The sequence below is a fragment of the Pongo pygmaeus genome, chromosome 18 (assembly GCF_028885625.2).
Source record: "Pongo pygmaeus isolate AG05252 chromosome 18, NHGRI_mPonPyg2-v2.0_pri, whole genome shotgun sequence".
NCBI classification, from domain to species: domain Eukaryota; kingdom Metazoa; phylum Chordata; class Mammalia; order Primates; family Hominidae; genus Pongo; species Pongo pygmaeus.
Genome location: NC_072391.2, coordinates 86,701,024 through 86,727,444, shown reverse-complemented (window position 1 = coordinate 86,727,444; position 26,421 = coordinate 86,701,024). Strand labels below are relative to the sequence as shown.

The following is a 26,421-nucleotide window of genomic DNA, read 5'->3' as shown; positions in this document are numbered from 1 at the left end:
CTTCCCCTCTCTGAGCTCTTTTATGGAAAGCTTCGTGGCACACTTGCTGCTTTTCACTGAAACCAGGCTGTGTGGTGACTAGAAGCTGCGTATTCACATTTATTTTTATTGATTGATGGATTGAGGCTGCTGTGCAGTGGTGTGAGTAGCTCTGGCTACAGGCACACACCACCATGCCCAGCTAATTTTTTTAAATTTTTTGTAGAGATGGGGACTCACTGTGTTGCCCAGGCTGGTCTCCAACTTCTGGGCTCAAGCATTCCGCCTGCCTCAGCCTCCTGAAGTGCTGGGATTACAGGCGTGAGCCAGCGCACCCATCACACACTTATTTTTAATGATCCTTGAGGTTAATGGCAGCTTTGAACGATCCCGTCCAGGAGTGTAAGGAGGAAAAACCTCACTCCATCTTTGCAAAATGCATGTGCCATGAGTGTTGCTCAGGAAACACGCGATTCTCTCGGATGCGAAGTGCGGAGCCGGGGAACCCTGCACCAGCAAGCCCTGTCCTGGGAGCTGCCTTCAATCCTGTCTGTGCTTCCCTCCCTGGTTCTGCACACGGAAGTGTTTGGAATTGGAGGAGAGCCTGATGTTTGGATGGGACTGAAGTAACATGGGTATAGATTTTTTTTCCCCCATTTAGACTGGTTTGTTTTATTCTTGGGGTCCCCAGAGCTCTTCAGGGAAATTATATAGGTTTATTCAGCTGCCTTTTTTTTTTTTTAAGACGAGTTTCGCTCTGTCACCCAGGCTGGAATGCAGTGGCACAGTCTCGGCTCACTGCAACCTTCGCCTCCCAGATTCAAGTGATTCACCTGCCCCAGCCTCCCAAGTAGTTGGGGTTACAGGCACAAGCCACCACACCTGGTTAATTTTTTGTATTTTCAGTAGAGATGGGGTTTTGCCCTGTTGGCCAGGCTGGTCTTGAACTCATGACCTCAAGTGATCTGCCCACCTCGGCCTCCCAAAGTGCTGGGATTACAGGCGTGAGCCACCGTGCATGGCCTTATTCAGCTTTTTAAAAAATGGTACTGCAGTATAATCTTTTCCTCTTAAAATACTCAGTGGAAATGAAAACCACCTTATCTTTTTTTGTACCTTTTATGTAGTTTAAAACTTAATATGCTTCTTAAACTTAAAATTAGCCTTTTAAGGCTGGGCATGGTGGCTCACGCCTGTAATCCCAACACTTTGGAAGGCCGAGGTGGGTGGAACACCTGAGGTCAGGAGTTCCAGACCAGCCGGGGTGGGTGGCGAGCGCCTGTAATCCCAGCTACTCGGGAGGCTGAGGTAGGAGAATCGCTTGAACCCAGGAGGGGTGGTGGAGGTTGCAGTGAGCTGAGATCACGCCACTGCACTCCAGCCTGGGGGACAAGAGTGAAACTCTGTCTCAAAAAAAAAAAAAAAAAAAAAAAAAAAAGCCTTTTAAAAGCTTAGCTTACTGGTAATGTTTTGTTTCTGTGGCGAGATTGCCCACTTGGGTTATTTGGTTTCTTACGTATAAAAAGCCCCAGAGCCTGTAAAATCTGGTTTTATGGTGATTTCACAAGATTGTATCAGTGTCATTTACTCTTTTTTGTGCTGGACTTTGGATTTACTTTTAAGTTGTTGCAATTGCTGCATTTTGACGTAAAAGTATGTGATGAATGAAGGAAGTTTTGGCCTTGGCACAGCGAACCAGGAGCTGAGCAGTGGGTCATAGGAGAGGAGGGGTGATGGACTAAACCGTGTGGACCAAATGGAGGGAGACGAGAGCTATGAAAGAACTGAGGTTGCATTTACTGTTGACATGAGCTCATCTCACTCTCTCGTTTCAGAATATATACAGCCCTGCTCTGGGACACACCTCCATTGGATTTAAAAGACAGTCCTCATCAGCACTGACTTTCAGCTATGGAATCGGTAAATATTCACTGCATTCTCTATCAATTTATGTTTTTGTCATTGATTTGTAAAAATAAGTTATCAAAATAATGCGTGAGCATCCAGGTTGATTTTCTTGGACTTGATAGAGTTTTGTCGAAATGTTTTGAATTTTGTTCTGGATTTCACTTAGAGTGTTTTCAGAGTGGTAACAGGTAAGCTTTTTTGGATTAATGAATGGGATCCTTGGTGTCACAGTGAGAAGAAATCTGCTGAAAAATTAAATAGGTTGTTAATAACCTATAAAAGAAGTTTATTTCCTCTCGTCCTCCTTTAATTTTCTTCATCCTCAGTCGGTCTGATGATGACTGAGATCCCCACCCCGTGCTGTGTGTTGTGTGCTCTGAGCATGTTGTGTTAACAGTTTGCATGAGGATTCTGTATCCTGGGAGCTGTTCTGCTCTTGTTAGGATCCTGGCGGTCTTGCTGGGTTGTCCTTGGATGAGGGTTCTGTATCCTGGGAGCTGTTCTGCTCTTGTTAGGTTCCTGGTGGTCTCACCGGGTTGTCCTGTGCTTCTGGGCATAGTGCTGCTGCTGAACCCTCTAGATGGCTATTCTGGCTTTTCTTAGGAGCTGGAGACCAGTGTGTATGGTTGGCAGATAAGGAGTGGGAGCCTGGTTCGCCAGCCCTGACTCCTTGCCTCCTCCTGGGAGTGACTGGCATGTTTTTGAGAGGAGCGGCAGCAGTCTCCATAAAGACTTTGGCCTTGGCTCTGACCAAGCACGTGTCGCTGTAGGGCAGAGTCCTCCCTCCTTCCAGAGACGCATGGTGACTGGCAGGTTATTTTCTCTGTTATGTGGATAGATAGCAGTTGAAGAGAAAACTTGGCTAATTTAAATTTTCATATTTTGGCCAGGTGTGAGTCATGGTTTTAAAGTGAACAGTCCAAAAATACATAATCTGTTTTGTGTTGTTACTCCTAGCAAACATGAAAGAACCTTTCCTGCAACTTCTTTCCGGAGCGTCTTAGTTTGGTGTATCTGTCCTTTACTCAGTCACCTGGAGTCAGGCCACTTTAAAATACACCTGACTGCTTTCTTTCATATGACTGAATTCTTTCCTTGGAAATAGAGGTGAGGTTTGAAGGAAAGGGAATCTGAGATATCCTTGAAAATAGGTCTAGAATTGTCTTCTCTTAATCTGCGGGATGGTTCGTCGTTAGAACGAAGCCAGCCTGGGTAGTGGGCATGTTTGTGATCAGGTGATATGTTTTTCAAGATCTGGAGGTAGACTGAGCCTAGTTGTGATAAAAGGGGTGCCATGGAGGGGCCAGGTACATGGGAAAAGGGGGGCAGCGATGAGGGAGCACCCCACACCCCAGGGTCTGAGCTGTGCCTCTTTGTGAAAAGGATACTGCTGACCTTAATGTATGAGAAGGAAAAGCAAAATGCTGCATTTTCTTTTCTTAAGTTTTTTTTTTTTTTTTTTTGTAGAAACAGAGTCTTGTTACGTACATTGTCCAGGCCTGTCTTGAACCCCTGCTCTCAAGCATTCCCCCTGCCTCAGCCTCCCAAAGTGCTGGGATTACAGGTGAGAGCCACCACACCTGGCCAAAATGCTGCTTACTAGTGTGAAAAATAAAATTATTAATCAGCAATTAGTGGCCAGGCACAGTGGCTCACACCTGTAATCCCAGCACTTTGAGATGTCAAGGTGGGTGGATCACTTGAGGCCAGGAGTTCCAGACCAGCCTGGCCAACATGGTGAAACCCCATCTCTATTAAAAATGTAAATATTAGCTGGACATGGTGGCAAATGCCTGTGATCCCAGCTAGTTGGGAGGCTGAGGCAGGAGCGTTGCTTGAACTGGGAGGCGGAGGTTTCAGGGAGCCAACATCACAGCACTGCACTCCAGCCTGGGCGACAGAGCAAGACTCTGTCTCCGGAAAAAAAAAATATATATTGATGGATTCAAAGTACAGGCTTCTCTGATTAAAGGGGAACAAGCTATCAACAACTCTGCTGATAGGACCCGGAATTGGCCTAAATGTCTAGCACTCTAGTGGATTGAGAACAATAGATGTACTGATACTTAGGTTTGATGACATAGGAAATGTTGGCATTTTTGACCATGCCACAGTAATAATCTAAGGTGTTTAATGCCATTTGTCACTTTTGTGAACTATAGATCCTCAGTATTGATTTTGTCTTTTGTTTGTTTGTGGTGGTTAGATTGAATACGAGGAAGGCCCTTAGTTAGCATAAGGTCTGTTGTGGCCTCCCACCAGGGATACTGCAGTGTTGCTACAGAGAGGCCCTCCTGAGCAGAGGTTGAGTGCAGTGACCCACATGGGCATGTGAGGGCCTCCTGAGGACATCGCTGAGGCTGGTTCTCCATTGCTTTTTTTTTGGAGACAGTCTAGCTCTGTTGTGCAGGGCCTGGAGTGTAGTGGTGCGATCTCAGCTCACTGCAACCTCCGCCTCCCAGATTCAAGAGATTCTCCTGCCTCAGCCTCCCGAGTAGCTGGGATTACAGGTACCCACCACCACGCCCAGCTGATTTTTGTGTTTTTAGTAGAGATAGGGTTTCACTGTGTTGGCCAGGCTGGTCTTGAATACCTGTTCTCCATTGTTTTATCTGGCATTAAAATGCAGGGTTTAAAAAGAGAATAGCTGGCCGGGTGCAGTGGCTCCCGCCTGTAATCCCAGCACTTTGGGAGGAAGGGAGGGGTAGATCACTTGAGCTCAGGAGTGCGAGACCAGCCTGAGTAACATGATGAGACCCCATCTCTACAAAAAATAAAAAAATTAGCCAGACATGGTGGCATGCGCCTGTGGTCTCAGCTACTTGGGAAGGCTGAGCGGGGAGGAAGGATCACTTGAGCCCAGGAGGTTGAGGCTGCAGTGAGCTATGATCACATCACTGCACTCCAGCCTGGGCCACAGGGTGAGACCCTGTCCCAAATAAAGAAGAAGAAGAATTTTACAGGTTCTCTAATATTTTTCATGTTGGTATTTGTGTCATTCCTGTGTTTCACTTTGATTCCTTGGGGTGGAATGTGAGCAGTTTAGATGAGATCCACAGTCGCTTCTTCAGTACACGCTGCTGCCCTCTTTTCTCCCATCTGGGCATGACTTAGGTGCCCAGCTTGGATGGATTCTAGGCTGGTCCTGCCCTGAGGTGGGGCCAGGTGTGGCCGCAGTGACACAGGGTCCCCGACAGCCTGTGTGTGATGGGCTCACTGGTGCTAGCTCTGTGGCCCTGGCCCCTCCCTTCCACTCTCCAAGCCTCAGCTGCACCCTAGGGCGTTGTGGGGGTGCAGAGTCTCCCTGGCACCCTCACCCCCTGGGGTGCTTGTCGGCTGTGAGATGCCGTTCCTGGTACACTCTTGGGGCTGTTTCTGTGTCTTGCCGTAGAATGCTCCAGGGGTTCCTGGGGGCTGCTGACAGCCACAGGACTAGATTGGTTTGCAGGCCTGTAAGGGATTTGTAGGTGCCAATGTGAGTTCACTTCCATTTTCTTTCTTTTTTTTTTTTTTTTTTTGAGACGGAGTCTGGCTGTCGCCCAGGCTGGAGTGCAGTAGCGTGACCTCGGCTCACTGCAAGCTCCGCCTTCCAGGTTCACGCCATTCTCCTGCCTCAGCCTCCCGAGTAGCTGGGACTAAGGCGCCCACCACCACGCCCGGATAATTTTTTGTATTTTTAGTAGAGACGGGGTTTCACCATGTTAGCCAGGATGGTCTCTATCTCCTGACCTCATGATCCGCCCGCCTCAGCCTCCCAAAGTGCTGGGATTACAGGCGTGAGCCACCGCGCCCGGCCCACTTCCATTTTCAACATAGATTTAGAAACAGGTAACACCATGCTTCCATTATTATCAAAGAAATATGCGTAGTAATTATGCTGAGATAAATAACTGCATTGTTTAGTAGAATCAGTTTTTATTTTAGAGTTCTGAGGAATTATCTGTGGCTAGGCCTCTTTAAACTGCAATAACTTATAGAAGATACTTTGTCATTTAAGTTAGACTTGTTCATGTGAAAATGGGCACTTGTGACTGAGCGGCGCCCCCTCCTACTCCCTCCCCCTCCAGGCTCTGGTTGATGGGCAGAGAGTCCCAGGGCCTGGGGGAGGGTTTGGAACATTGGAGCTCCCCATTGGGAGCTCTGGCTGTCAGCTGTTTTCCCGCATGTGTGCTTTTAGCCGGAATGCATCTCTGGGTGCTGGGACCTCTGCTGACCTGTGACCTCTGCTGTCCTCTGTCCTCTTGCTGACCTGGGAGGCATGGAGAGGTCTTGCTGGGGGACTGAGAATGGCTTTTTGTTTGTTGGTTATATTATTGCGGTTATTTTATTTCTTTTGTTAACTACAGTGATTCTCATGGGGCCAGTGTTTTTTTTTTTAATACCATTTTTTACAGCTGGCTTAAGGGAATTTTTTCCTCTATGTTTTTGTATCTGAGGGTGAAAAACATTTTGCCTGGATCTAGCATAAGAGTACTCAGTAAGTTATGTTTAAATTGAAGTGAACTTTATGGATGCAAAAACACCAGTGTACCTTTTTCCTGTCCCGCTTGTTTCTTCCCAGATGTAATTGGGTTCCTGTAGCAAATGGGGTAAGGGCTCTGCGTGTCTTAACACATCATTGCCACCAGAAGGCCCATTTACAACTTGCTTAGATTTTGGTGGGAAGAAGAGGAAGGTAGGAGGAAGGAGATGGAGGGTCCAGTGTGGCCTGAGCACCCCAGTGCCTGGCTGTGGGGAGGGATGGGGCACGGTCAGGAGACTCTGGGAGGAGTCTTCGTTACTGGCCATTGGATTCCTCAAGTTCTGCTGAGAATTCTAGTCTCTTTTTTCCCCACTCTAGAATAAGGATCTTAATTATTTATTTGTGTTGTCCATTGGGAAAAATGATTTGGGATGTGCTTACTGTCAACAAGGGGATAGTGGTGGGTTCCAAATGTAAACTGGCCGGGCACCATGAGATGGTGTCTGTAATCCCAGCACTCTGGGAGGCTGAGGTGGGAGGATTGCCTGAGGTCAGGAGTTCGAGACCAGCCTGGGCAACATGGCAAGACCCCATCTCTCCAAAAAATACAAAAATTAGCCAGGCGTGGTTGTGTGTGCCTGTCGTCATGGCTACTCAGGAGGTTGAGGTGGGAGGATCTCTTGAGCTCTGGAGGCAGAGATTGTAGTGAGCTATGATCACACCACTGCACTCCAGCTCTAGGTGACAGAAGGATTAGAAGAAAAAGAAAAAAGGAAGAAATGTAGACCATCTTGACAGCAAGACGTGTAGCATCTGGCCCAGCCAGGGCAGCTTGCTCCTCTTCCGGTGCAGTTGAGGTTTCCCACCGCTTGTGTGCAGGGATTCTGAAGGCAGTGCTGGCTGCTGGCACAGGGCTGCAAGTTTGAAAGAGAAGTAGAGCAAAAAGGTCCCTGGGCCCCCGTGATGGCACCAGCACACACGAGAGGGGATGTGGTGGAGGGCACCGTCATGGAGGCGTGGCCCTGGGTGTGGACGGCCAGTGTGGGCCCGAGCCCCTGTGCTGCTGCCTCCTGCCCTGGCCGCCCCTTCTCTGTAGGCAGCTTTCAGGAAAGTGCCTGTGGAGGCCGGGCAGCCTGAACATGTTGACTTTGGCAGCAGGAGCTGCCTGGCTCTGCTTACTCTGTGGCCCCGTACATAAGGCTCTGTGTAGAACACGTGCTCACGCACACGTGGTGTCTGTCTCGCCCTGGCCACGGTTGGCCACTCCCCACCCCCTTCTGTGAAGCTTCCCGTGGGCTCAGGGCTCTCTGCCTGGGCATGGGAAAATAAGGGAAATGAGAAGCGAGGGTTCTTTGTAAATCCGAGGATGCTTTTATAGCTTTTGGTATCGTTGATGTTTTGCTAAATGGGTGATTTGTTTATTAGGAAAAATAAAACTGGGATTCTTGTTCATATCTGATGGTGTCAGCACATCAGCAGGATAACAGCTGCTTTAGGGACCTGCATGTGTCTGGAGGGCAGAACCAGAGCAGTAAGCAGAGGGCAGAGGGCAGAGGGTGGCCTTTGTAGCCCGGGGGGCAGGTGTTTCCCTTCCGTAGCTCTGTGTGGTTCCTGACGGCCTCAGCTCTGCAGGGTGTCTTAGTCTGGTCTGAGGGTGGAGACCATCACTCCCAACACCAGTGTCCATGAGTCTTTTTCTGTTTTTCTCTCCATTTCCTGGGTACAGTCAGCCTTTGTTTAAAATTTATTCTTGCTTGTTTTTTGTTAGTGGGAAAAGTTTCTAAATATCAAATCCTGGTGGCTTACTAACTACAGCTTTTGGGGATGGGCTTGGTGATGATTTTATGAGGCTTTAGGTGACGCTCAAAGGGCCGTATCCACCGGGTTGGCGTCTGTGAGGCACCTGTTCCATGTAAAATTCTGCCCTGTAGCTGAACAGCAAACTGTGTTTTAAATTTAGATTGAGGCTGGACGTGGTGGCTCACGCCTGTAATCCCAGTACTTTGGGAGGCCGAGGTAGGCAGATCACGAGGTCAGGAGATCGAGACCATCCTGGCTAACATGGTGAAACCCCATCTCTACTAAAAATACAAAAAATTAGCTGGTCGTGGTGGCGGGCGCCTGTAGTCCCAGCTACTCGGGAAGCTGAGGCAGGAGAATGGCATCAACCCGGGAGGCAGAGCTTGCAGTGAGCTGAGATCGCGCCACTGCACTCCAGCCTGGGCGACAGAGTGAGACTCTGTCTCAAATAAATAAATAAATAAATTTATATTGAAATTGAGAAGTGAGCAGAAAGATGCCAGTTTAGATGTGATCAGATTTGGTTAAAGAAATCCTATAAAATGCCAGGTTATTTTGGTCTAGTAATACTGTATTCTAAACTTCAGTGTTATGATGGAAACTTCTAGTAACACAACAACCAGTTTTCGTGTGTGTGTGTGTGTGTTTTGGTACAGACAGGATCTTGCTATGTTGCTCAGACTGGCCTGGAACTCCTGGCCTTAAGCAGTCCTTCCTCCTCTGCCTCCCAAAGCTGTGTGATCATAGGCGTGAGCCATGGCGCCCAGCCTTTCCTGCTCTTGTGAAAAGCTGGCTGTCTTGCTCATCTCCCTCACCCCTGTATGTTTTTATGCTGTGGCAGGCCCGTGACGTGCGCAAGACGACCCACGGGAAACCCTGGCTGCAACCCACAGAGAGAGAATGGCCTAAGGATGGGGACCGCCTTCCCACCCCACCCCTGTTGATAGGTGGATCTCGAACAGAGTTGTGTTGGTGGCTAGGGGTGCTAGAACCTGTGGGGGTTTGAGCTTTTTTGTAGCCTAGTGATGTACTCTAACACCAGGACTTGGTCTGAGTCCTGTGGAGGCGGGTGGAATTGCTGAGGGAAGCTGTCGTCAGGTGTGTGAGCTCATCTCGTTTCCTCAGACCGTTGGCTTCACCTAAAAAATCTGTTTTCTGCTCTTTAAGGGGCTTGATACCTGGCCCCAGGGCTCACTGGCCTGGGCCCCCAGCTTCCCTTGGCTGCTCTGGCCTTTGTGCAGGTGGCTTTTCTGGATTCTCTGCCGTGGCTGTGGCTCTTTTTAGTTTTGCTCCCGGAGGCAGGGTTGGGGCCGCCTTCTCTGTATTCCTCCTGCTTTTAGAAACTGCACTCCACAGCGGCCTGTTCACTTGTATTTCCCAGTAACTCCTAAGGTCTATGAGAGGCACGTGCTCTGCTAGATATCTTCACTTATGTTCTTTTTTTTTCCTACAAAATCCCAGAAAATTGCATTTTCCTTATTTTTATTACAAGACGAATGTAGGCCTCAAAAGATGTTTAGGAAGTAGGGTTTGAATTCAGGATTCCACAGCTGATCAGTGAAGTGAGTGAGTGAGTCCCGGGGATGCTCAGGCCAGAGGCGGTTGTATTAGCGCTGGACTCTAGGGAGGGTGGTGGGGGGTGCCATGCTGAGGCCAGAGGCGGTTGCATTAGCACTGGACTCTAGGGAGGGTGGCGTGGGGGTGCCATGCTGAGGCCAGAGGCAGTTGCATTAGCACTGGACTCTAGGGAGGGTGGTGGGGGGTGCCATGCTGAGGCCAGAGGCCGTTGTATTAGCGCTGGACTCTAGGGAGGGTGGTGGGAGATGCCATACTGAGGCCAGAGGTGGTTGTATTGGCCCTGGACTCTAGGGAGGGTGCTGGGGGGTGCCATGCTGAGGCCAGAGGCAGTTATATTAGCACTGAACTCTAGGGAGGGTGGCAGGGGGTGCGAGGAGGGGTTGCTGTAGCTGTGGGCACGGCTGGGGCGTCTTTCATGCTCATCCCGAGGGTCTGAGTGTGCGTGGGGCAGTGCTCACGCTGGTCAGCCTGGGCACCGGCTGTTACACTCCTGCCAGATGCAGAGGGCCTATGGTGTGCGAGAGCGGGGTGAGGGAATCTGGGACGGCCACTTGGCACCACACTCAGGGTCAAGGTGAGGCCGTTTCTAACAGACTGTGTATGTGCCATCCTCTTCCTCCTCTGCCCAGGCAACTGGGTGCTGATGCTGGCCTTTCTGTGCATCAAACCTGGTGGTTTTGCCAGCTTCACGCCTCTTTGTCCTGGCCACCATGTCTGTGGTAGCCTAAGGCTAAAGTGAATGTGGAAGGGCTGCCACTTCTCTAGGGTGGAGAATTGGGCTTCGGAGGGAACAGCGCTGGTGTGAGCTCTCTCAGGGAGTTTCTTGGCCGAGTATCTATGTGCATCCAGTGCTTGCCACATAGTGCAGCCTTCTGGGGCCATGTGCAAGTCCTTCAAGCTGTCTTGGCCTCTCTTTCCCTGGCCAGTGGTCACACGTGTGCAGCGGCTTCCTGTTTGAGTCTGGGACCAGCTTGAGGGCAGGGGCAGTACCACTGCGTGGCAACTGTAGTTGGGGAGTGATCGCAGTGATTTTCCATGCTTTGCTATAGGTGTGTTTTTTCTTTACTTAAAAACTTACCAGTTTGGCTTTTTGAAGTTAATGGAAGACTGAGTTTTACTGTGTGGACAAAGGAGTTAATATTTCTTCTTCTTCTTCTTCTTTTTTTTTTTTTTTTTGGAGGGAGACAGGATCTGACTCTCACTCAGGTGGGAGTGCAGTGGCCCGATCATGGCTCATTGCAGCCTCTGCCTCCTGGGCTCAAGCGATCCTCCCGCTTCAGCCTCTCAGCCTCTCAAATAGCTGGGACTGCAGGGGCACACCACAACGCCTGGCTAATTCTGTGTGTGTCTATGTGTGTGTGTGTATGTGTGTTTGATAGAGACGGCGTCTCGCCGTGTTACTCAGGCTGGTCTTGAACTCCTGAACTCAAGCAATCCGCCTGCCTCGGCCTCCCAAAGTGCTTGGATTGCAGGTGTGAGCCATGTTGCCTGACCCAGAAGGAGTTTGTTTCTTAGGTGTGTGGGGCTGTCGTGCAACAGCCCTGACGAGGTGAACGTGGTTCCTTTTTGGCTTGGGGCAAGGGGCCCTGCTGGCAGGAAATGCTGGGAAGGGCCTGGGGAGGCAGCCCACTGTTGCTGGGGCTTCCTGCTTTCATCTCGTTGTCTTTCTTTAAATCTCTGGCCATATCATCTATTAATCTTTTACTTTTAATTATTTTTCTTTTTCCCCCGTGTTCCTTATATAAAAATATGAGTCTTTTTCTGTCAGTCCTTTTCAGTCCTTTCCTTAAGATTCTGATGTTCCTTGTGTGCCTTCTTAGGTCGTTCTTTTCTGTCTGTGTGTTCTTTTTTTTTTTTTTTTTTTTATCTTTTTGAGATGGGGTTTCACTCTTGTTGCCCAGGCTGGAGTGCAGTGGTGCATCTCAATTCACTGCATCCTCCGCCTCCTGGGTTCAAGGGATTCTCCAGCCTCAGCCTCCCGAGTACCTGGGATTATAGACGCCTGCCACCGTGTCCGGCTAATTTTTTGTGTTTTTAGTAGAGACAGGGTTTCACCATATTGTCCAGGCTGGTCTCTAACTCCTGACCTCAAGCGATCTGCTCCCCCTTCCCCTGGCCTCCCAAAGTGCTGGGATTATGGGCATGAGCCACCACATCCGTCCTGATGTTCTTAATGTTGCTGATTTGTCTCCTGTTCCCTTTTCCTTTTCCCCTTCCATATTCCACAGCTGGGATTATGGGTGTGAGCCACCATGCCCGGCCTGATGTTCTTAATGTTGCTGATTTGTCTCCTGTTCCCTTTTCCTTATCCCCTTCCATATTCCACAGCTGTCCTTTCTGCTGCCTCCGGGAGAGCACCCTGTCCTGGACACAAGGCTTTGTCCTGTGCTGTGGGTCATACTTGGTGGGATCGCTTATCAGCGTGAAGGAGGCACTGAGGTCCATCTTCTTCTTCAGAAGTCTGTCCTTCCTTCCTCCAGGCAGATGCCGGCATCAGAGTCCTGGTTAACTAAAACCCTGTGTCTGATCTCCTGCCCTGTGCCTTCCTTGTCTCTTTTCTGTCCCCACCCAGACCATAAGCACTGGGGAAGCACATCTGTCTTCCTCGCTGCAGCCTCTGGTGCCTGCGTGTCTGCGTGCTGACACCGGGCATGGCCGGCGAACATGTTGTCTTGTCACGGTGCATGGTGGCTCCTTTGCCCGTGCGGCCTTCTCAGCAGCTGCTGCTTCTCCTCTAGGACTGACCGCAAGTCTCAGAGCGCGCCGGTTGGTGTTTTGTTGCCCTCAGGAGTGTGGCCGAGGCCGTGGTGTGGGTTTCCCGTGCCCGTTGTGACTTGGCGGTGAGGGTCTGTGCTTCTTTCAGTGTCGTTGGCCTGAGACATGTCTGTCCTGGAGACCAGTGTGTGTGGGCACCAACTCTCAGAGAGCCCCTTGCTCACAGCACCAAACCCCTTGCTGTGTTTTTATCATTAAGAAATAGAAAACAAAGGGCATAACCAGACTTAGGACTTTGGTGATTTTCTGGCTGAAGGTTTTTTTTGTTTTGTTTTGTTTTTTGAGATGGAGTCTCCCTCTGTCACCCAGGCTGGAGTGCAGTTATGCGATCTTGGCTCACTGCAGCCTCTGCCTTTGGGGTTCAGGTGATTCTCCCGCCTCAGCCTCCCGAGTAGCCAAGATTACAGGCGCGTGTCACCATGCCCGGTAAGTTTTTGTCTTTTTAGTAGAGATGGGGCTTTACCATGTTGGCCAGACTGTTCTCGAACTCCTGTCCTCAGGTGATCTGCCGGCGTTGGCTCCCAAAGTGCTGGGATTATTCTTGCTGGAGCTAAGTTGGGATTGACTGCAGTGCATCCTTTGTGAGCAGTGCTGGGGGAAGTTGTGAGGGATTTGACCCCTAAGCACCAGGGTCTGGCTGGAAGGAGGAGCTTCGTGGACAGGCCTTGAGGAGACTTCGGTGCATTTCCTGAATTGTCCCTGTGAGGACATGCCTTACCTGCAGCAGTCAGGAAGGCTGATAGGAATGTTACCTGGAAAGCCGGGCATGGCGGCTCAGGCCTGTAATCCCAGCACTTTGGGAGGCTGAGGTGGGAGGATTGCTGCAACTCAGGAGTTCGAGACCAGCCTGGACAACATAGTGAGAACCCTGTCTCTACCAAAAAAAATAAATGAGCCAGGTGTGGTGGCAGGTGCCTGTAGTCACAGCTACTTGGGGAAGCCGAGGTGGGAGGATCACCTGAGCCCAGGAGGTCGAGGCTACAGTGAGCTAAGATCACACCACTGCACTCCAGCCTGCGTGACAGAGCCAGAACTTGTCTCAAAAACAGTTACCTGTGTGACTAGAGGAGCTGTTTTGCAAATGTGCCCTACAGAATACAGTCATGCCCCACGTAACGGCATTTTGTTCCACAACAGACCGCATACGTGGTACCTCCTTCCATAAGATTTTTTATTTATTTACTTTTTTGAGATGGAGTCTTGCTCTGTCGCCCAGGCTGGAGTGCAATGGCGCGATCTCCACTCACCGCAACCTTGGCTGCACCGTGACACCAGGTTAACTGGTGTGGGCAGTTGTCCTGTGAGAGCGTGTGACGGGGTGTCGGGCTGTGTTGTGGGCCATGGCCCTGGTGGGATGGGAGAGGAGAAGTTATTAGATGCTTCTTTTTGGAAGTCTGATTTCAGTTTTATTTAAAACAACAAACTACATTTATGGTGGTCTGTGGACACGATGTTTGTCCACAAATTCACTTGACTGTAAAGGAAAGAACAACCAAGAGTCAACAGTGTGATTTACAATGGTTCTTTTATTGTGTAGTACATTCAGCCTCAAGGTGGCATTTGGATCCATGATGCCTCTCATCCTCAGAATGACCTTGCCAGGTAGGCGTGGCTGAGCACATGGCCACTTGTGCCTGTCCCTGCCCGTTCTCCAGGCTTCACCTCTGTGTGCTTGTAGGAAGGTTGAACATGCCACTTCGTGGCGTCCAGAGTTTCTCTCCCTCAGGATCATAGTAGTGACTGCGTCTGTCTTCTCCTGACCCAGGCATTAGCCTGATAGAGTGCTGGTGACTTTGCCAGTCAACAGCGTTTTCAAAAGCAGCTTTTCCTTCTCTTCTCTTTACCCCATACCCTTCAAACTGTTGGCTCGTTTTCTGGAGGACACCAGAATAACAAAATAATATTTTGTGGCTATTAATCCTTTAAAAGCAGAGGAAAATTTTTCCTAGCAGGAGACATAATAGGGTTGCACCTTTTCAGTGTTTTCAGTGAAGGCAATTTTTTTCATGCCCTTTGATTACAAAAATGTGCTCCTTCCTGCACTTCCATTTCCTTAGTCACACAGATGTTGATGTTCTGAGTCTTTGCTGGTGGTTTCGTGCCTTGGTGAGGGTGGATAGGAGACTAGAACAGGGCCCAAACTGGGCTTCCCCTCTCAGCCCCATGCTGCCTGAGGCTGGTGGGTCGAGCCACCTGTGGGCTGTCCCCATGACTGTCTGTTGGTGCTGAGAGGACTCCTGGTTCTTCACAAAGATGTGCTGGGCTAGCGGCTTATGTGGTGCAGCGTTTGCTCTGAGAGTTTCTTGTAGTTTGGAATTTTAGTTATAAGTTTGCCATGTTCTGAGTCTCTTGCATTCTTTCACCCTATTTTAGTTTTATAATCTTGCTACTTTCTGTTCCCTGTAATATAAAGATGTGTTGTTTTGCTTTTTTAAGAGACAAGTCTTGCTCTGTTGACCAGGCTGGAGTGCAGTCATGGCTTACTGTAGCCTCAACTCTTGGACTGAAATGATGCCCCTTCCTCAGCCTTCCGAGTAACTGGGACTCCAGACACACGTCACCACACCCGCCTAATTTTTTTATTTTTATTTTTTTAGAGGTGGGCTTGCTCTGTTGCCCAGGTTGGCCTCAAACTTCTGGCCTCAAGTCATCTTCCTGCCTTAGCCTTTTGAGTAGCTGTGATTAAAGGCATGTGCTGTCGTGCTCACCTAAAGAAGTGTTTTGAAACCCCTTCCCTGGGAGGCAGCAGGGCTTTTATGTAAGTGGTCTCTGGTCTTTGTCAGTTTGGTGGTGTACCTTTTTTTTTTTAAGCCGCTGTCATTTCCCAGTCGTAGTTGAGCATGTGTCCAGTTGCTTTCCAGGTGCTTTATGTGTGGGCTTCCTGGGGGTGCCCTCCCAGAGCGCGGGGCCTCGCTTATTGAGAAACTTCCTTGGGACTTGGGTTCCCCATTCTGCCCTCACCTGCCTGTGCTCTGCTGCTCCCTATCCTCAGACGGATGAGCTTCTCCATGTTCTTCCACACAGTGCTGGGGCCAGTCAGGAGCGGGGAGCAGGCCACACAGAATTGCTCACAACATCTGCGTGGCTGGTGTGAGTGAGTGCGCATCAGATACTTCCTGTCAGTGCCCATAAAGCAGAAGAGAGGGAGCGGATCAGGCCCCAGGAAGTGCGGGGTCCACCTGCCAACAGGAAGTTTGTCTGTAGTGTTTTACCTGAAAGCACGAGGGCACGTCACGCTGAGTGGTTGATGATGTGTCCATGCGCAGTGATGACAGCAGCGTTCCAGGCCACCCACCACCACGCAGTTGAGTGACGTTGGTGGTGTTGGGCACCTCCTAGGGCAGTGCCTACGTGGAGCCTGGTGTTTGATGGTGGGGTTGAGGTGACTGGCCTTGCTCTAGAGCTGGAGCCCAGGCGGAAAGGAGGTCTCCACTGGAAGGCTGGGGTGCCTGCTTTGTCGGGAGCGGTGCAGTGCTGGCCCTGATTGGGCTCCTTCCCCCGGGACAGCCTGGAGGGTCTGCAGGCCCCACCCCGCCCACCTCCTCCCGCAGTGCCCCCCACCCCACCTCCTCCCACAGTGCCGCCCCCCAACCTCATTCCGCAGAACCCCCACCTCACCTCATCCCACAGAGCTGTCCCTTCACCTCACCCCGCAGAGACCCCCTATCTCACCCCGCAGAACCCCCTCCCCCTCTCCTAACCGCGCAGAGCCACCTCCTCACCTCCTCCCGCAGAACCACCCCCTTCACCTCACCCCGCAGTGCTGCCCTCCCACCCACAGCTCACTCAAGGCTTGAACTCCCAGGCTCAACCAATCCTCCCACCTCAGCCTCCCGAGTAGCTGGGACTCCACTGGTGTGCGCCACCATACCCAGCCAATTTTTGAATGTTTTTCTACAGGCGGAGTCTCCCTGTCATTCCCAGGATGCTCTTGAACTCTTGCAGTCAAGCGATCTTCCTGCCTTGGCTTCCTCATGTGTTAGGTACAGGCTGAGCTACTACCTAAATTTAAATTGATGTGCCTACCAATTTAAATAAGTGCTCAATCCCAGATACCTTATTGTGGCTTGCTAAGGTTAGGAGTTCATGTGAACTGTACATCAGTATCACTGAGACAAGCCTCATTCTTTCTACAAAGAACTGGCATAAGTCAAGTGTAGGCACCCAGATATAATTGGCTTCACATTTCGCCTGCCTTTGTTGGAAGGGCTGTGCTTTCATGCAGTGAACTGTAGGTCGTCATCCTTACTCTAAAAGTAACACAGATTCAGTGCCTTATGGAAAAATCAGGGTTTCCATTAAAGAGATCCATGGACAGAGAGTGAAACTTGGTGTGGGAGTCTCCTGGGGCTGCCATGAGAAATCACCACAGACCAGGAGCTTCCACAGCAAGGATTTGTTCTCCCACGGCGCTGAGACCACGCTGTCTGCAGTTCCTTCTGCAGTGCTGGAGGGGTGGGGGATGGGCGTCTGCTCCAGGCCTCTCTCCAGGTTCTGGGGGATGGGGGCAGTCTCTGGTGTGCCCGGGCTTGTGGGCGTATCACCACGATCTCTGCCTCCATCTTCACCCAGCGTTCTCCCTGCGTGCACATCTCAGTGTCCGCACCTGCCCTTTCTAGAAGGAAACTAGTTCTGTGGGGTGAGGGCCCACCCTAGCGATCTCACCTTGATCATCTGCAAAGACCCTGTTTCCCAGGAAGGCCATCGTCTGTGGTGTTGGGGGGCTAGGACTTCAACATACCATTCTTGGGGGACCCATTTCAACTCATAACACCAGTAAATAAAGCATAGAGAAGAAAGTAAAAATCGCCTGTAATCCTACCACCCAAGATAAAACATGTAAATCTAAAATGTTGAATATATCATGTACTTTTTACAAAATAAGGATTACTCTGGATATAAGGCTTCACATTCTGCATTTTAAAGCTTAGCATTAATTTCCCATTATCCCAGCATGATATTTAGTGGCTGCATAATCAAGAGAGAAATTTAATGCCAGACGCAGTGGCTCATGCTGTAATCCCAGCACTTTGGGAGGCCAAGGTGGGTGGATCACGAGGTCAGGAGTTCGAGACCAGCCTGGCTAACATGGTGAAACCCGGTCTCTACTAAAAATCCAAATGTTAGCCGGGCGTGGTGGCGGCCATCTTGGAAGGCTGAGGCAGGAGAATTGCTTGAACTTGGGAGGCGGAGGTTGCACTGAGTCGAGATCGCACCATTGCACTCCAGCTTGAGCAGCAGAACAAGACTCCCTCTGGGGAGGGGAAGGCCGGCGGGGCGGGGGAAGAGAGAAATATATAACATTACTGAGAAAACTTGAGGGCCAGTGTGTTGTGGATTTGTCCACCCATATGCGGGGCCTCCCTCTCCATCTTGGTCTTGGGTGCCATGCCAGGCAGCACTCGGGCAGACGGGGGATGTGTTTGTGAACCTGAGGAGGGCGGAGCCTGTGAGAGGGTGTCCGTAGAGGGTAGAGGGCGTCAGGCGTCAAAGGTGTGTGCAGCTGGTCCAGGTGGCTGCAGGGGTTCCCATCAGATGACCAGCCTCCAGCGCAGGGAAGCCTGGGGCAGCAGATGACCGGCCCCCAGCGCAGGGAAGCCTGGGGCAGCAGATGACCGGCCCCCAGCGCAGGGAAGCCTGGGGCAGCAGATGACCGGCCCCCAGCGCAGGGAAGCCTGGGGCAGCAGATGACCGGCCCCCCGCGCAGGGAAGCCTGGGGCAGCAGATGACCGGCCCCCAGCGCAGGGAAGCCTGGGGCAGCAGATGACCGGCCCCCAGCGCAGGGAAGCCTGGGGCAGCAGATGACCGGCCCCCAGCGCAGGGAAGTCTGGGGCAGCAGATGACCGTCCCCTAGCATAGGAAGCCTGGGGCAGCAGATGACCGGCCCCCAGCATAGGAAGCCTGGGGCAGCAGATGACCGGCCCCCAGCATAGGAAGCCTGGGGCAGCAGATGACCGGCCCCCAGCGCAGGGAAGCCTGGGGCAGCAGATGACCGGCCTCCAGCACAGGGAAGCCTGGGGCAGAGGCTGCCCTCTCTTGTGTCACTCGGCTTACTCTGCTTCTTGGTCCTGGTGCCCTGGACCTCCCTGTGCTCTGGGAGCCGACTCTGTGCTGTGTGAATCCAAGCCCTGTGCTCTGAGACCATTTTGTTTTTCTGACAGGATGGTCACTTTAAAAAAGTAGACTTTATTTTTTATATTAGCTTTAGGTTCACAGCAAAATAGAATATAAAGTACAGAGGGTTCCCCTGCACCCCCAGGCTCAGCATCCCCACAAGAGCGGCCGTTTGTTATAGTCGCGACCGCCCTAGACACAGCATCATCACCCACAGGCCACACGACCTCAGGGTCCACCGGGTGCTGTGCAGTCTATGGTTGGACGAACATATTCTGATGTGGACCCACCGTTGTGGTATCATATAGAGTAGTTTCACTGCCCCAGGTCCCCCGTGCTCCTGCTACACATCCCTCCGTCCTTCCCTCTCCCCAGCCCCTGGCATCGCTGATCTTTGTGCTGTCTGCACAGTTTTGCCCTTTCCTGGATGTCAGAGTCAGAACCCTACAGTGTGTAGTCCTTGGAGACGGGCTGCTTTCACTCAGCAGCATGCATTTATGGTCTTTTCAGGGCCTGGTAATATTCTTTTGTCTGGATGGATGCCGGGTGGTTGATCCACTCACTTATGAGAGTGTCTTGGGTCACTTGTAGTTGTCTCTCTGGGCTTCTCTTACGGAGAAATGAACAATAAACAAAGCCAGCCACTGGCCCCTGAACTCGGTTCTGCCTCTGACTTGTCTTGATGAGGAGGTGTCCCTGCGTGGACTTGTGCTGTGTCATCATGGTCCTGCTCCATGTTCGGAGCCACCTGGGCTGTGACAGGAGGACAGTGTTCAGGGATGATGCAGTTTCTGTTGAGGCAACGCTGAAAATGCCTTGCTTGGAAACTGCATCTCACAGAGCATGGAGCTTGTTAACAATTTTAAAACACTGATGATGCTGATGGGAGAGAGGGATGATGGGAGTCTCTCTGAGGTCTTTGAGGCCTTGTCCAGAGACTGCCCCAGGATCCTGGGTGGCGGTGCACTGCCAGCTGAGCCATGTGCCTGCCACTGCATCTGCACTCCTGGGCTAGAAAGCACCTTTGCTTAGCTCACCTGATTATTCTGTCAGAGACTAGACGAGTAATTTCTAACCTGGGCTTGAGACACTTAACAGTGTATTGGGATTTTTTTTTCTGGACACACAGTCTCTTTCTGTCACTCAGGCTAGAGTGCAGTGGCACAGTCATATAGCTCACTGCAGCCTCAACCTCCTGGGCTCAAACCTTCCTCCTGCCTCAGCCCCCTGAGTATCTGAAACCACAGGCACGTGCCAACACACCTGGCTATTTTTTTTTTTTATTGTTTTGTTATAAAAAAATTTTTTTTAAGAGATGGGGTCTCCCTGTGTTGCCCAAGCTGGTCTCACACTCCTGGGCTCAAGCAGTCCTCATGTCAGCCTCCCAGAGTGCTGAGGTCACAGGTAATCTTCATCTGTTTCACAGTGTCCCTCATGTCAGCCTCCCAGAGTGCTGAGGTCACAGGTAATCTTCATCTGTTTCACAGTGTCCCTCATGTCAGCCTCCCAGAGTGCTGAGGTCACAGGTAATCTTCATCTGTTTCACAGTGTCCCTCATGTCAGCCTCCCAGAGTGCTGAGGTCACAGGTAATCTTCATCTGTTTCACAGTGTCCCTCATGTCAGCCTCCCAGAGTGCTGAGGTCACAGGTAATCTTCATCTGTTTCACAGTGTCCCTCATGTCAGCCTCCCAGAGTGCTGAGGTCACAGGTAATCTTCATCTGTTTCACAGTGTCCCTCATGTCAGCCTCCCAGAGTGCTGAGGTCACAGGTAATCTTCATCTGTTTCACAGTGTCACTCATGTCAGCCTCCCGGAGTGCTGAGGTCACAGGTAATCTTCATCTGTTTCACAGTGTCCCTCATGTCAGCCTCCCGGAGTGCTGAGGTCACAGGTAATCTTCATCTGTTTCACAGTGTCCCTCATGTCAGCCTCCCAGAGTGCTGAGATCACAGGTAATCTTCAGCTGTTTCACAGTGTCCCTCATGTCAGCCTCCCAGAGTGCTGAGATCACAGGTAATCTTCAGCTGTTTCACAGTGTCCCTCATGTCAGCCTCCCAGAGTGCTGAGGTTACAGGTAATCTTCAGCTGTTTCACAGCGTCACCAGATTCTCCAAACACAATTTAATTTTATTCACATAGACAGTGCTTGGTGGCACTGTCACTGGTGACAGGCGCTTTGTGGTCGTTTTTGGTGGGTGAATGTTGCACCGATTCAACAACAGGTGATCAGTGTCTAAGGGTCCTGTGTTGCCACCCGAGGCACCTGCTTTGACCAGGGATGGAGAGTCCCATGCCCAGGACGAAGGCTTGTGTGCTGGTGCTGAGCTAGCTGGGAGACGTGGCATGGGCCGCTTGTCCCTGGCCACCGCCTGCTGCCAAGGGCTCCACTCCAGTCCCTTGCCTGTCAATCAGAAGATGCTCAGAGGAGAGCCTTCTGGATCATCTTCATCTTGACATTCCAAGAGCAATACTGGGTCAGCATCCACAAAAGCACACTGTAAAACTGGGAACTGTGTCTTACTCTTCCTGAGTGAAAAGGGAAAGTTTATGCCTCAGCCTGAGGCAGGTGGGCCCCTTGCCATCCACACCTTTGTCCTGCAGCCAGGGATCCACTCTGCTGGCCTCCACCCTTTCCCATCGGGGGCGACTGCACAGAAAGCAGCGTGGATAGCAGCAAGGCCTGCCACGGGGAAGGCCTGATTCCTGTGGGTCCCCCTGTGTGGCTGGCAGGGAGTGGTACAGCGCTGGGAATCCAGAATCACTCTGAGGACACAGAAAGCTTCAGCTTCTTTGAGAAAACTCAGATTTTGTAAATGCACATCCAGTTGACAGCGCTTACGGTGGAATACGTGGAGTTGGACTCGTGAGAGGCCTTGCTGTGAGGGGGTTCTTGGCTGGTGTCTATCCTGGAGGTGGATGCCTTGATGGCTGTCTCTCCTGTGCTCCCCTTGCCCAGGTCCTCATTCTCAGGACTATGAGACGCCCTTGGATGTGGAGGAACCTGAAGAGCTCTGGCTCTGTAGGTATATCTGCTGATATTTGCCAGTTGAAACCTGAAGGATTGTAAAATGTCTGTATACCAATTCCAATTAACAATGGGAATAATAAGCCCACTGCATGTAAGTAGCACATTCTTTAAAAAAAAAAAATCCTGTATTTTCCAGTATAAAAAATTAGTGATCTGGTCAAGTTCCCTGGCTCATGCCTATAATCCCACCAGTGCTCCGGGAGACCGAGGCAGCAGGATCACCTGAGGTCAGGAGTTCGAGACCAGCCTGACCAACATGGTGAAACCCCATCTTTACTAAAAATATAAAAATTAGCCGGGTGTGGTGGTGGACACCTGTAGTCCCAGCTACTCGGGAGGCTGAGGCAGGAGAATCGCGTGAACCTGGGAGGCGGAGGTTGCAGTGAGCCGAGATGGCGCCATTGCACTCCAGCCTGGGCGACAGAGCAATACTCCGTCCCAAAAACAACAGCAACAACAACAGATAGCGATTAGAGGAGCATTTCCTTAAAATTTTACAAACCCCATTTATGTGTGGCTTAATAGAAGACAGCAAGGTTTTCCTAGCTGTTTCTGCATCAGTCTGTTGTAAATATGTTGTTCTAGTTGAAGTATACCAAAAAAAAATCTAGTGGGAAAATGGAAGCATATTTTTAATAAATAGCTTTTTGATATAATTATGGAGATTTTCATTGATACGACACCAAAACCCAGCAGGTGTTCGTGTTGTGAGCGTTTGCAGCAGCGGGGGAGTCTCAGGGGCTTCCCTTTGGTTTCTCTTGCAGCGAGTGTGGCTCTGTCGCCTGTGTGTGGGAGTGCGCCTCTGTGTGTCCACATCTGGAGGTGACCCAGGTCAGCACACAGTGTGCACCCAAGGGCCGATTGGGTGCCCTGGACTTGTGTGCATCTCCCAATGTGGATCCACTACATCAGAAAGCACCACCTGTCTCATCAAGGGAGACTTTTAGTTCTTCAGAAGCTGTCTGCTCTTGGAGTTTTCCAAAATTCTTATCTTTGAAAGCTTGAATTTTCACATTGACAACAAGTTGTTGAGGTGTTCTAGCTGAACTTGCAGCCGTCTTTCGTTCATTTTTCAGAAATGATCTGCCAGTACTCATGTCTGAACAACCAGAGTTTGCATGTCGGTCGGTCATTCTTTGACTGAAGATTGGTGCTTCCTGTCCAGAGGCCGCTGTGTCTGGTGTGCGGCAGCAGTGCTTTGTGCATACTTGTTTTGTCATGAAGGATATGCACAAGATGAATGCTGCGGGCTCGGGACGTAGTGTGTTGAAACAGTCTTGCCGCACCACCCCAGCAGTCCTGGCTCATCAGTGCGGTGTCACCCAGCTGAGAAGGCATTGTTATTAAGCAGGTAGTTTTACACCTGGGAAGCAACTGTACCAAGCTATTCAGTCTGTGTGCTGGGTGAGAAAATGTTGTTGAATGAATCAGGTCAGCCTGTGTGCTTATTGACTTTTCAAACATTTTACACCCTTAGAAGAGTCTGTATCAGTTACCTCCCCTGATACCTATGCTTGCAAATGTGTGTGCAGTTTCAGAGGGTTCCAGTGTGATGGCCCATGGGTCCCCCCTGCTGGGATTCTCATGGACAAGTAAGATTTGGTTCCCCATTCAGGTGGGTCTGTGCGTCTGTTCCTGGGTGCATGCTCACAGATGCAGCACGTGTCCCAGCCGTGGGCTGGCATCACAGCGCTGTCTCCTTTCTTTGATCTTTGCATGCCAGTAGCAAGCAGACCATGTCCCCGCAGTGCAGGACTGGGCTCTTATGTAACAGCTTGCCGTCAGGGTTCCTTCCACACCGACGCTGCTCCCAGGATTACAGAGCTGGAAAGAGTCCAGCCCATTCCTCTGGCAGTACGCAGTCCTTCCCTGGGGCTCAGCCAGTTTACTTTGCTTGCATAATTCTTCCTGTTAAGACGCTGCCTTAAAATTGACCAAGCCTCTCACTTTTTAGACCAGGAGTCTCTTGGATCGTTTGAGTGGTGGTGTTGCCTGTTCTTGGCCCTCTTTAATCTTGTCCTGTGCTTCAGCCTGGTCACTTGGTTTAATAATTTGTCTTTGTTTTTCCATATCCTGCAGAACTTTTAAGATGATCTGGATTGCAGTGACTTAAAAATGTACCGTGATGTATTTGCTGGTTTGGAGATCTTTATAACAGTTAGGGAGTTCTCTCATCAGCTCTAAGTAGCCTTGGAAAAATTGTCGCCTCTGAATTGGCTGCAAACAAACCTTGAGGCTTTCCAGCAATGCTACAGCGGCCCTGCCTTAATTGGAAATGAGGACTCTGGACATTTGAAAAATAACTCAATAACCTCTTGTGTTTAACTCTTGAGGCCATTTATTATGGAAATGGCTATGTATAATTTTACAGCATCCCTAATGAAGCTCTTTATCATAAAATATGACTCCTGTATATGAAAGTAGTCTTTGCAGGTTTTATTGAGATGAGGAGTAGAAAATACACTCATTTTTCCACAAAAGGTTGTTTTTTTTTTGGAGACAGAGTTTTGCTTTTGTCGCCCAGGCTAGAGTGCAGTGGTGCGATACTGGCTCACTGCAACCTCCGCCTCCTGGGTTCAAGCAATTCTCCTGCCTCAGCCTCCCGAGTAGCTGGGATTACAGGTGCCCGCCACCATGCACAGCTAATTTTTGTATTTTTATAGAGACGAGGTTTCACCATGTTGGCCAGTCTGGTCTTGAACTCCTGACCTCAGGTGATCTGCCCGCCTTGGCTTCCCAAAGTGCTGGGATTACGGGCGGGAGCCACTGTGCCTGGCCCACGAGCTATTTTTCTGATGAGAAGTTTCCTGATGACTGAGAGCAGTGTGGCAGGTGTGGAGGAGAGGCGGACGTCTGCTTTCCAGGGACATGGAGACCACTGTGGAACTGCAGTCCCAGAATGTGCCCGTGTCGTGGAGGGAAGCCGGTCAGAGGCTCCTGCCACCTGCCCGTTGACCTCAGGAGGACATTGTGCTCGCAGCAGCCGAGTGGCCTGGGAAGCCTGCCTGGAACCTGGGACTGTGATGGGTGGAGTCTCCAGGAGGGTTAGGGAGGTGGGGAGGAGCACCCTGTGAGTTCCAGTCAGCAAACACTGGGGTCTAGGAACCCACTTTCATTTTTGGCACATAGTGGTTTGAGCTTCACTTATTCATAGCCCTCACAGGTAAATTAGTCTTTATTGCAAGCACTTTCTTCGTGACTTTTTGGCTTTTGTTTTTTGATACATTTTCCTCATGCAGATCAGCATGATTATTTCCACTGTCTGACATGTCTCCTCCTGTTCATTAAATATTTAGAGCCTGCTTCATGCGAGATGCCATGCAGAGCTCTGCCGGATTCCAGAATGAAGGGCAGTAGGCCCAGCTGGGATAGTTCCTGCATGTTTCCATCAGCCCGGCTGCTTCCCCTTTTAACCCTTACAGATCTTCTGAGGTGGACGTTATTACTCCACCTAAGAGGAAACTAGGCCGGGCGCGGTGGCTTCCTCCTGTAATGCCAGCACTTTGGGAGGCCGAGGCGGGCAGATCACTCTGAGGTCGGGAGTTCGAGACCAGCCTGGACAACGTGGTGAAACCCCGTCTCTATTAAAAATACAAAAAAAAAAAAAAGAAAAAAAAGCAGCTGGGTATGGTGGCGCACACCTGTAATCCCAGCTACTCGGGAGACTGAGGTGGGAGAATTGCTTGAACTCAGGAGGCGGAGGTTGCAGTGAGCCAATATTGCGCTGCTGTACTCTACCAGCCTGAGTGACAGAGCGAGACTCCGTCTCAAAAAATAAAAAAAATAAAAAAAGTAAAAAAAAGAGGAAACTAAAGTTTAATATGTACGGTGGACCTGTTCATCTGTGAGAACAGGTGAATGAGGCTGGCATTGTGCCCTCAAGGTATTTATGATGTAGCAAGAAGGTGCCAGGTCCTGAGGGAGACTTCCAGAGGCTTCTGTGAGAGAAGGTGTGCAGGTGAAGAAGAGGGAGGGAGACTGTGTTTCCCGGGGGCTGGGCTTGGTGGAGGCTCCACTGAGGGTTAGCATTTGCATAGGCTTTGAATAAGAAGTGGAATGTGAAGAAATGGGCTGGAGTTTAGAAAAGGAATTTTTGGGGAAACAAACAGAAAGGGCCTTGGTGACTGTAGATCACTCACTCATTTCAGATGCAGGCAGGTCCCAAGGTGGTGATTAGACACAAGTTCACTCTCAAAGATGCTTTCTTATGTAGTTGGAGTTGGTTAAATGTATTCCCAGTTTTCTTTTTTCCTAACCTAGTGTTTAAAGAAAAGCAGCCTTGGGGGACTTCCTATCCAGGAGTTTGGTTAAGTGCAGGTTCTGGGTGTGCCGGACATCCTAGACACCATTGTCTGTGAACTCAACCGTGTTGATTGGGTGTGCTCTTGGAGGCTGACATCCGAAGTACATTATAGATGCTGAGTTGAGCATTAACTTCTGTAGCTGGGCTCTGAGGGACAACCAAGACAGGTCTGCTTCAACACATCAGGACCATGTTCTTGAACTGGATGGACCCTGGAGCATCTCAGCGTGGCATCACAGTGCTGCTCATGGAAAACATGAACTGGCAGACCCACTGAGACATTTTCAGAACATAAACATTGTTTTTCTTATTTCCATTGTTTACCCATTGTAGAAAATGTAAGAAAACATGAAAAGGGTGAAAATCTAACTTAAACTCCCTTATACAGGTAATGAATTTTAGCTTCTTGTGATCCTTCAGGAATGGGCCATCAGTGTGTTTGAAATGCTTGTTACCTGGAGCCGTAAAGAAAT

At 50.3% G+C, this 26,421-nt stretch overlaps 1 protein-coding gene across 9 annotated transcripts in view; it reads left to right on the top strand.

The window, feature by feature from the left end:
* ANKRD11 (ankyrin repeat domain containing 11) overlaps positions 1-26,421 on the top strand; it is a 215,417-nt gene that overhangs the window by 64,913 nt on the left and 124,083 nt on the right. For 6 of the 9 annotated variants that reach the window (XM_063654587.1, XM_054455431.2, XM_054455425.2 and 3 more), the window contains exon 2: positions 1,815-1,899. The exons of 1 other annotated variant lie outside the window; for it this stretch is intronic. The gene's annotated coding sequence lies outside the window, so the exon portion shown is untranslated. Of the gene's footprint in view, positions 1-1,808; positions 1,900-12,660; positions 12,929-26,421 lie in introns of those variants that run through there. 2 more of the 9 variants (XM_054455430.2, XM_063654585.1) reach the window with 2 other exon arrangements.